Here is a 12,189-nt window from a genome sequence, read left to right as displayed (position 1 = left end):
TACGAAGGCATCACAAACGGATTCTAGGCGTAAGCATCATTGCAGGAAACTACAAGTCTATTGTAAAGGTGATGTGAACACTGTTGAAATTAACTAGAACTTAACAAGATTTATACACATTTTTGGGGAGAAACCTCTCTCTGTACCCACTCCAATTGTGTACCACCCACGCTCTGAAACTAACTACTCATCCTCCTAAAGCTATCCTAGTATGTTATAAACAGATATAAGATGTACAAGGGATTGAAAACTGATTGTGTCAATATAAAGTAAAATAAGTTTTAGTCGAATTAACAGAAAATGATATAGTACCAAAATAAAACCTAAACTAAGGAATGAAAAGCGAAATTGGCCATTAGAACTCTGCATCGGTCATAAATTAGTCTTCGTTTACATTAAGATAAGGACATATATGAGATAACTTACTCGTATATTTAAAAATGATCAGCCAGCATTTGGATTAAACATCTGCCCAGGAGGAGGCGTGGCCTGTGATCACATCTAGGTGGACATGAAATGCAGAGTAAATTATGAGTAAAAAGTGGAAAATAATGAGATGGCTTGTGACTAAAACGCAAGAAAATTATTAGGGATAAATTTCAGGAAATTTGTTGCACAACTCTTAACTGGAGAGAGCTGAAAGGACACAATGGATGTAGAGTGGACAATGCTAAGGAATGAAATTTGTGGAGAAATGGATGAAAATACAGGGAGAAAGGCAACCCGAAGTAGAAATCAATGGATAATTCGTAAGATACTAGAGTTTGAATGATGACCGACGAAAATAAAATAACACGAGAAATATAAAGATCAAGAATGAGTACATATGAGTAAAGTGTTTATACATAAATAATAAGAGTAATAGCTGACAGATTTATGTTACAATGTATAAGATTGCACGGTTGAAAGAAAGGTGTACGTATTATGGTAAAATACTTATGGCAAAAAGAAAGATAAATGCATGAATATTAGAAAACTAGGTAGTAAAACTGTGCAAGAAAAAGAAGACCAGGAAGAAAGATGGCAGAAACACACTGAGTAATTGCATCAAGGAAAGCGTGAGAAATTGAAATAATTCGGATGCTTAATTAATTAAAATACTATTTGTTCGGGACGTCGACCTATAAAGATCTTTTGCCCCTACTTGCACCATGTGATATGAACCTGTGTGTAATTGGAATGGAGGAAGTATAGAGTGTTAAATGTGAGGAACGAATGTTAAGGACGACACAAACACCCAGTCCCCAGGCCAGGGATATTAATCATTTACAATCAAAAATCTCTAATCCAGCCGGGAATCGAACCGGAGGCCGTCGGTTGCCAGGCGGACACGTCACTCCCTACGCCGCGGATGCTATTGAGATGATACGTAATTTCTAGGGTGGAATTTGAGAGAGAATCGAGAGATCTCAGTAGGAAAGAAAGTAGAAAAATTGATTATATACTGGCTTTCTACATGGAAAGCATCTACAAAGTTCCTTCATATGATGTATGATATACGAAGCAACAGATGTGACATTCGGTTTTAGAAAGATTTGCGACCAGAGCTCCAAAGTCCTTACGATTTTTTATACTATCGTCAGTAGGGTTTATTTCTTGTAAATCCTTCTTAATTTCTTCCAACCAGTTCTCTGAATTTCTCTTTCCTTCTTAATCTGTTTACCCTCCAGGTTTGGTTTTTCCCTCGGACTCAGCGAGGGATCCCACCTCTACCACCTCAAGGGCAGTGTCCTGGAGCGTGAGACGTTGGGTCGGGGATACCACTGGAGAGAATGACCAGTACCACGCCCAGGCGGCCTCACCTGCTATGCTTGGTGGGGGATGGGAAGATTGGAACGGATAGACAAGGAAGAGGGAAGGAAGTGGCCGTGGCCTTAAGTTAGGAACCATCCCAGCATTTGCCTGGAGGAGAAGTGAGAAACCACGGTAAACCACTTCCAGGATGGCTGAGGTGTGAATCGAATCTACCTCTACTCAGTTGACCTCCCGACGCTGAGTGGACCCCATTCCAGCCCTCGTACCACTTTTCAAATTCCGTGGCAGAGCCGGGAATCAAACCCGGACCTCCGGGGGTGGCAGCTAATCACACTAATCACTACACCACAGAGGCAGACTTCTCGGAATTTATTATAGTAAATCGTTTTTAGAAAATCCTACAGACGTGAACATTGAATTTTAAACGTCTCCTAGGTATGGTATCAGTAAACTTATCTGTTGCTGTGTACAGGTCTGCAGTTTTTCTTTTCTTTTAACCCACATCCCATTTACATTTTCCAAAGAAGTGTACGTTCTTGCCTTCCGATTTATTATTATTATTAATTTAAAAGTATGACTTGTAAACTCACTATCTAACACCTTCCTCCACTATTTATCACAGCACATGACTTTTCACACACATTTTGCTACTATTCATAAAACATGTTTGCTCACACAACATTCAACATATGTTAAACATTTCTTCCTTGAGTATTTAAGAAATAATAACTGGATTTATTACTTTAGCGCATTAGTGGGATATATGACAGCCTTAGCGAAAGCGGCATATTATAAGGAATTGCTCCAGGGGTCATATATCTGCTTGTAATCCCGGAGCAGAAACGAGGTGCTCGGGCCAGCGGAAAGGACGGAAGCAAGGTGACATCTGGCGGTGAGATATGGCAGCTGGCGGGCACACAGGAGTTCAGGTGTGTCACCTACCGTCCTCAAACCCAACTAACGAACGAATGTTGATTATTAGTGTAATGGGATCACACCCAATCGCTGAGTGGATTACCTAATTGGAAATCAACTTCATAGCAACTAAATCCATCAGCTCCGTATAACAATTTTGTACTAAAGAGGGGATAAAGCGAGATGTCAATTTTACAGTCAATTATTAGTCTACAGACATTCCACATAAATTATTTCTATTAAGGTTATCTGCCAGTAACACCACCAAAGGTTGTACGGTTATAAGGAAGCTGCAAAACCGATGACGGGGTCAAAATAAGGCGTACTAGGCAAGGTGTGGAATGAGGTAGTTTGCCATTGCTTTCCTCACTGGATCAGAAAGTGCTATTGCAGCACGACTGACCCTATGAGCAAAACCTTTCATAACACTCAGACGCACTGATCGTGCTCCGAATGTCACTACTCAGCACTTCCCATACTTCAACAGCTTCCGTATTGTTATAGCCATGGATGAAGCTGGGACTACGGTGGAAGCTACATTTTGCTCTGGCCTGTGCCAAGAAACACATGCAAAATTAATCAAGAAACGGCTGTAGACACCAAGGTTACCTACATTTTTTTTTTTTTTTTCAATTTCATCACACCGACACAGATAAGTCTTACGGCGACGATTGGAGAGGAAAGAACTAAGAGTGAGAAGGAAGCGCTCGTAGCCCTAATTAGGGCCCAGCATTTGCCTTCTGTGAAAATGGGAAACTACGGAAAACCATTTTCTGGGCTGCCGACAGTGGGGTTCGAATCCACCATCTCCTGAATGCAAGCTGATAGCTACTTGGCCTAAACCATGCGGCTTGGTACACGTTATTATTATTATTATTATTATTATTATTATTATTATTATTATTATTATTATTATTATTATTATTATTATTATTATTATTATTATTACAGGCTTGCCCCACGGTGTAGAGGTAACGTGCCTGCCTCTTACCCTGAGGCCCCGGGCTCGATTCCCGGCCAGGTCAGCGATTTTTACCTGCATCTGAGGGCTAGTTCGAGGTCCACTCAGCCTACGTGATTACAATTGAGGAGCTATCTGACAGTGAGATGGCGGCCCCGGTCTAGAAAGCCAAGAATAACGGTCGAGGGGATCCGTCGTGCTGACCACACGACATCTCGTATTCTCCAGGCCTTCGGGCTGAGCAGCGGTCGCTTGGTAGGCCATGGCCCTTCGGCGGCTGTTGCAACATTTATTTATTTATTTATTGACTTGTTTTATATGGCGTGGCTCAGGCTATGAAGCCTGCTATTATGCCAAACCATCTCATATGTACTACATTGTAAAACTACAGAGTATTAAGATTTCTAATTACATATAATTAATTATAAAATTAAACTTAAATAATAGTTAGAAACAAAAGGTAAATTTCTGAGAGTCACCATTTAAAAAAAACATTAAATACTAATTTCTTTTTTTTTTTTTTTTTGCTAGGGGCTTTACGTCGCACCGACACAGATAGGTCTTATGGCGACGATGGGATAGGAAAGGCCTAGGAGTTGGAAGGAAGCGGCCGTGGCCTTAATTAAGGTACAGCCCCAGCATTTGCCTGGTGTGAAAATGGGAAACCACGGAAAACCATCTTCAGGGCTGCCGATAGTGGGATACGAACCTACTATCTCCCGGATGCAAGCTCACAGTCGCGCGCCTCTACACGCACGGCCAACTCGCCCGGTACTAATTTCTTAAGTCTATGTACCATTTATAACATATTTTTTTAAATACATTTCTACTATGTATGTCTCTAATTACAGCCGGAAGGGAATTCCAAGAGCGTATGGTTGCAGGTATGAAACGGGTTTCTATCCCGACGCCCAGTCCACCTCATTTCTCATCCTATTTTGGGCACGACCATATTTTACATCAACGGTGTCTGGGACAGAGGTCTTTAAAATAAGCCACCGCCACCGTTGTCCAACTGAAGAAGTTTTGCAAAGAAGTGGTCTTTGTAACCTGCACAATATCCTTGCTGAAAGAAGACTGCGATTTAAGGGAGCAAGTTTTGCGGATCGGTGATGAAAAATTTCTGAAGTCGACCATGGTGTGGCTATCACAGGACGGATGTAGAGGAGAACGGCGACTCGATACTTGGCACCGAACTTTCCAAAAGATAATGAATTAATTAGTGAATTTGACTGGAGCTGAGTCGCAGGTCTGGCAGAGGAGAGGACTCACAGGACAACCTCACTGCCCGATATGCTCCTAGGTATGGGGCGGAACTCATTATTATTATTATTATTATTATTATTATTATTATTATTATTATTATTATTATTATTATTATTATTATTATTATTATTATTAATATTATTATTAGTATTATTATAATTATTAATGAACTATTCAAAAATTGTAAGAATAATTATTTGCTGTGCAGAAGTTTTATATATTGCAATTTTAGTTCATTTAAAATGTAATAATTATGTAGTTATCTGATCTCGGAACGAAACATCTATTCATCTTTTTGTGTCCAATTTATATAATTATAAAATAGTCTTTCTATCTGTATTCAGGTAGATGGCCAGGATCTCAGTAAAGTGTTTTGGTCAATGCCAAATGTGCCACTGTTACAGACTCCCGAGCATGAGTAAATAAAGCCTCAATGAAGTGGCGGTAAACTAGAGGGCTTCTCTGCGATCGTCGGATACCAATCCATCTGAAGTCCAAGGTTTACAGGACTGTTGCTCGCCCGGTTGCTCAGTATGGCTCTGACTGCTGGCCAACAACTGTCAAGCATGAGCAAAGCACTTCATGTCATGGAGATGCGCATGCTTCGCTGATCACTTGGCCTGACTCAGCTACATCATGTCACCAACATAGACATCCGGAAAAATATGGGAGTTGCCACGCTTGTGGACAAGATGCGTGAGACCCGACTTCGATGGCACGATCACGTAATGTGAAGAGAAAGTGCATCAATTCTAAAGACAGCATTTCACAACGCACCACCTGGAAATCGGCCTAAAAAACACAGGCTCGATCTCCTTCAAGAAGACATGCCACTGATCTCTATACATGGATGGCTGGTGGCTTGGGTAGCAGTTAGCCGAATAGAAGATGACTGGCGTAGTAAGATGGCAGCAAGCGCACCGTGCAGTAGACCCATTGCATAGACCACGAGGAGCGCGCTTGCTTTGTTTATGCTTAGTTCAGTGACGCCATCCCCCTTGATTGTAGTTCCACGGGTGTTCTGTGCTGTGTTATTTCAAAAGAAATAGTAGTGTATTTTATGAATTTAGGTTTGTTGCCTTGTAGTATGCTTGTAAATTCGTTCGTTCCTAATCTGTTTATCCTCCAGGGTTGGTTTTCCCCTCGGACTCAGCGAGGGATCCCACCTCTACCGCCTCAAGGGCAGTGTCCCGGAGATTCAGACTTTCGGTCGGGGATACAACTGGGGAGTATGGCCAGTACCTCGCACAGGCGGCTTCACCTGCTATGCTGAACAGGGGCTTTGTTGGGGGATGGGAAGTTTGGAAGGGATAGAGACAAGGAAGAGGGAAGGAAGCGGCCTTGGCCTTAAGTTAGGTACCATCCCGTCATTTGCCTGGAGGAGAAGTGCGAAACCACGGAAAACCACTTCCAGGATGGCTGAGGAGGTAATCGAACCCCCCTCTACTCCGTTGACCTCCCGAGGCTGAGCGGACCCCGTTCTAGCCCTCATACCACTTTTCAAATTTCGTGGCAGAGCCAGGAATCGAACCCGGGCCTCTGGGGTTGGCAGCTAATCACACTAACCACTACACCACAGAGGCGGACACTGCTTGTAAATTACAAAATTAAATTTAAATATGCATGTATTTATGTGAAATCCGAATGAAGAAGCACCCTACCGGGTATTAACATACCGCAGTATTCAGCTTATGGATGTACAAACAGAAACGATCAGCAGAAGGAGAAATCATTTCATCGGTGAGTTTTATACCGTACATAATAATCTTCCTAGGGTAGTGTTTTGAGTTTTAGGTTTATTGTATCTTATTTCGTATATTCTGGGAGCAAAATGGCAATTTTTCTAGGTTTCCTTTCTCGAAACCCGAACATCTAAGATCATGGATTAGGAGTATCAGATGGGAGACTTGGGAGCCTTCTTAAACAGCTGTTCTCTGCTCCCATCACGTTGAGGAAGACTATTTAGATAAAAATGGACAAACTGCACGCCTTAGAAGTGATGTATAGCCAACTGTATTCAATTTTACTGAACATTAACTGCAAGTAAAGATTTACTTATATTTTTATTTATTGTCATAATTAAACTGACGGTTTTGATGAAATAATTGACGTGACCTTATAACAATCTTAGAAAATGAAGTCTGGAGGAATTCTAGACCTTATTTACATCAGTAATAATTATGGGTTTCCGACACTGGAGTGGTGGGAGAAGGCAAAGTGTGGTGGGTGTTTTAGGTTATCCCATTATACTAGTGGTATTTGGGTCTCATTTAACGGGTGTTACATATTTCTGATGATGACCATCAATATTGCTTTGGTAGCTGAATTTAATTAAAGAAGTCTGTAATAGTAAATTAAGCTGCAGGTAATGTGATATATTGACAAGTTTTGAATATTTGCTAGTTTTATGAATGTGTACATTTGCTTCAATGATATTTTAATTTGATAAACTGCGCGTTACTTCATAGAAACAGGAAACAGGAATTCATTATGAAGCACCGATTATGGTATGTCGAATCTAGGCCTGTATAGTGAGCTACGTTTATAGGTATATCATTTTAAGAATGCATAATTTCGTGACATACATGTACACAATTTACAGAAATGTTTCCAGAAACTGATTTTCACTCGTATTGTGTTACCGATCGCTAATTGCATGTATTCAGCACCTAAGTTAATATTAGTCGGCCGTTATTATACACTCATTTTTATTGCTATCCCGGAGATTTACTGACCTCGGAACGACGTGTCAGTGATCCCAATGTCCTTATCCTTTGAGTGAACATGTCCCTATATTTTTAATTATTCCAACGCGCCATTAATTGCGATTTAAAATTGACTATATTATCATAGCTTCCCCATAAAGGAGAGCTCTAGGTTGGGTACGCCAACATGGCGAACCGCGCGCTCAACTTGGCGTACTTTCTCCTGCAGCGGAGAGCTGCCATCAGCGATCCATGTATAGAGATCAGTGAGACATGCGCTACGCTCATCATGTTTCATGACGAACCGCGCGCTCAACTTGGCGTACTTTCTCCTGCAGCGGAGAGCTGCCATCAGCGATCCATGTATAGAGATCAGTGAGACATGCGCTACGCTCATCATGTTTCAAACGATGCACGTAAGAGAACGAAGTGGAGATTGGCTTGCAAAACAGCGGACCCAGCTGCATTGTGGGACAAACGCTAAGAAGGTGATGAGTCTTTCTATTCCTACATTTGGACTTGTCAGATAATACTTCGTTTTTACCTTGGATGAGGCCAAACCTGTAGTCCATTTCATTTTTGTCTCTTCGTTTATGCAAGTATGACACCAAATCTATTGGGATGCACGTATTTTCGCAACACATAATTTTCCGGAAAATGTGCCCATGACAAATTCATTTTGAACATTTCTTTCGGCTAATTTTCTGGTAGGACAAGTCATCATTGACGTGTCTGCATAAAACTCCCTCCTATTTTTTACATTGATTATATTATAGATGAGAGCCTCCGTGGCTCAGACGGCAGCGCGTCGGCCTCTCACCGCTGGATACCGTGGTTCAAATCCCGATCACTCCCTGTGAGATTTGTGCTGGACAAAGCGGAGACGGGACAGGTTTTTCTCCGGGTACTCCGGTTTTCCCTGTCATCTTTCATTCCAGCAACACTCTCCATTCTCATTTCATTGCATCTATCAGTCATTAATAAATCACTTTGGGAGTGGCGACCCCATCGTACTAACAGCCTATATCTGCTTCATTCATTACATCCCTGACCTGGTCAATGACTGGAAAACAGGTTGTAGGTTTTCATATTATAGATGATAATAGTGTTGTTATAGGGGATGTGGTTTCCTTCGAACATATTCCACTCTCTTCCTGAAAATAATGGGACAGTAGCATTCTTCAAGTACAGCTGTCACAATATAATCGGTTATCAGACACGTTTCGAAACAACGAAATACATGAAGGCCATAACTTACTATGCTAGGCCCCCGAAACTAATCAACAAATGCATTAAACAGACTGACAAGTGTTATTTGAGACAACAAAGGAAATGTACCACTACAATTTCTAACATAGTTGAAAATAAATAAACCGAATATATGAATATGAAAATCGTTGTTGTTGTTGTTGTTGTTGTTGTTGTTGTTGTTGTTGTTGTTGTTGTTGTTGTTGTTGTTGTTGTTGTTGTTGTTGTTGTTGTTGTTGTTGTTGTTGTTGTTGTTGTTGTTGTTGTTGTTGTTGTTGTGTGTGGGTCATCAATCCATAGACTGGTCTAAAGCAGTTCTCCATGCCACTCCACCACATGTTACTCTTTCCATTTATACGTAACTACCAGGGCCGGATTAACGGGGGGGTTAAAGGGGCTGCAGCCCCGGGCCCCGCGTGCCAAGGAGCCCCGGCCCTTGGTCGAACCTGAAATTGTATAAAAAGGCCTGCTGCTCCACCTCCGTGGATGTATATGAATATTTACGCTCGCAAAATATCGAACACGCACTCTTCCTTCCTTCTTATCAGCTGTCGGCGTTAATATTTCATCACTGCTAGAATCAGTTACCGTCCGGAGACATGAATCCTCGCTACTTACGCACTGTAATTATTGTAAAGGTTATTGTTGACGAAAAATTACATCTGGCAACTTGCGAGTACGGGCAGAGGGGGAATGAGGAAGACGTCAAGGAAGTGAGCGGGAGGGAACAGGGGAAGCACGGTGGAATGCGCATGCTATACTATATCTTTGCATCAGGAAGAGAACTTCCACTTCATCTCTGATTATTGAACCATTCGTAAGTTACAACTGTAATGTTCTTGTAAAATGGATAGAAAATATCCTAGTGGTGCCAAAAACGTAAGTTCTGTTTTGTAGGTCGATTTGATAGTGATGATGAGACAAATGTAAAATATGTTTTGGCATTATGAAATATTAACATGAAAAATAGAGAAAAATTGTAGTCTATTTCAACACTTCCCTATTCATCAATTTAAGTGGAAGTAGTTCTATAACGACTTCAGTATGCTAGTCTTACGTGATGTTACGAAGAAGGTGCCCCACATTTTTAAATAGCCCAGGGCCCCCAAACACCTTAATCCGGCACTGGTAACTACTACACCAACTATAATCTGTTTGTCATATTCATGCCTTAGTCTACCCCCACCGTTCTTACCACCTACACTTCCATAAAAAACGAACTGAATCACTCCTGGATGTATTAAGGTGTGTCCCATCGTTTTCTCTCTCCTTCTGGTCGAATTTAGTGAAATCGTTCTCATCTTATCAATTCAGCTCAGTATCATTTCATTCGTGACACGATCTATCCACCTCACCATCAGCATTCTATTGTAACACCACATTTCAAAAGCTTCTATTCTCTTTCTTTATGAGCTATTTATTGTCAATGTTTCACTTCCCTACAATGCCACGCTCTAAACGAAAGTCTTCAATAACATATTTCTAATTCCTATGTCAATATTCGAACTGAGCAAATTTATTTTCTTAAGAAAGGCCTCCCTTGTTTGCGCTAGTCTACATTTTATATCCTGCTAACTTCTGCCATACTTAGTCATTCCACTATCATTTATTTCCTTTAAGACTTCATTTGCTAATCTAACATTTGCTGCAGAGCTTGACTTCATTCATCTGCACTCCTTTACTTTTGTTTTTTTATTTTTTTTATTTTCATCTTGTATTCCTTCTCCAAGAATGCGTCCATGCCATTCAGCAAGATCTCTAAATCTTCCACAGACTAGGATAAAATAACAATATCATCGCCAGATCTCATAGTATTGATTTCCTCCCCTTGGATTGAGATTCCGTTTCCAAATTCCTCTTTGATTTCTTTAATCGCTTGTTCTATATAAATATTGAAAAGCAGAGAGGACAAATTGCAGCATTGCCTCACTCTTTTATGCTTCTATTTCAAAGCCGTCGATTCTTAACACTGCTGACTGATTTTCGTACAGATTGCAATGAATCCTTCTTTCTCGGTAATTGGTCCCGATCACATTCAGAATCTTAATCAGAATGCCATGCACGTTCGCTTGTTCTTCTTAATTTTATCCTCTAAGACGTAAAGTCAGGATTGCTTCATGTGTTCCAGCATTTCTTCTGAAGCCAACCTGATCTTCTCCCAACTCAACTTCAACTGGAATTCGTCAAAATAATGAACAGCATTTTGCACTAGCACACATTGTTTCATGTTACTACCCGCCGTCTCATTGAATTCCTGGTGCGCTGATGTATCCCTGCGATGTATTAATGCTAACAAAGGGTATTCTGAACATTTCATGTCAGGAAGAGTTTCGGGTGGTATGTCCTATTCCTTTTGTGTGTTCCCCATTATTCATGTACTATGTAGAGTTGTAGAAAATGAGTTATGAAATGGAAAAACAAGCGTTTAAATGCACATGTCCGTTTAACATATCGTCGCTGAGCCTAGAAGAACCGCTATGCGATCATCTTTCAGCTCAGAACTCTGACCAGAAAGTCTCTGTCACCTTCTTCTACATGTTTTCTGAAAATTTGGCTGTACCCTATTAACACACCCTGTATTTACTTGACTAACGGTACGATATACCTAACTTTCAATAATCATTCTCAAATACAATTAATTAGTTGAAGAAAATAGGCGAGGCCTCTATCGAACAAGTCCCCAAGTACGAAGAAGTTTGGATAAATATTTAGAAGAACATTGAATGTATCACATACTGTCCTTCCATATAAATATTAGAAATTCTGGTTGAACTACGTGTAATGACAAATTACTGTCATAAACATCACTCATAACTGTCCTATATGAATGTGAAGTTAATGGGTCAAAGTTTTATGGTACAACTTTCTTTGTTTTGATGTAAATGTTTGGTTCATTCTAATTAAATAGTCATCAGAGAAGAAACAATGTAACTTACGTTCGTTTAGGCTTTGTATCTGCACGTGTAATACATACGGTACGTAATTATACACCTTCTACCGCGTACTTCAACAAACGAGTTTCGTATCATACCGTGAACACAATAATCAAACAATTTATTTCAACGCTCGTCTCACTGTACTCCGAAAAGTTTTATATAGAATATGCGTCACATAACTTTTCATGAGATACGTACTTAGCCAGAGGATTAAACTAGAAATTCTTATACGGTAGACTAATGTGTAGAGAGTATTCACCAGCATACTGTTCCGTACAGTAAATTAAGAGGTTAAACAGCCAGTACCAGCTAGTGTTTCGAAATAATCCAAGTGCACTAAATATGAAAATCATCTGTATGGTATTCTTCAGTATTTTAAACTATGGCGGATGTGTATCGTTAG

The sequence above is a fragment of the Anabrus simplex genome, chromosome 1 (genome assembly GCF_040414725.1).
Source record: "Anabrus simplex isolate iqAnaSimp1 chromosome 1, ASM4041472v1, whole genome shotgun sequence".
Taxonomy (NCBI): Eukaryota; Metazoa; Arthropoda; class Insecta; order Orthoptera; family Tettigoniidae; genus Anabrus; species Anabrus simplex.
Note: the sequence above shows the minus strand (reverse complement) of the source record.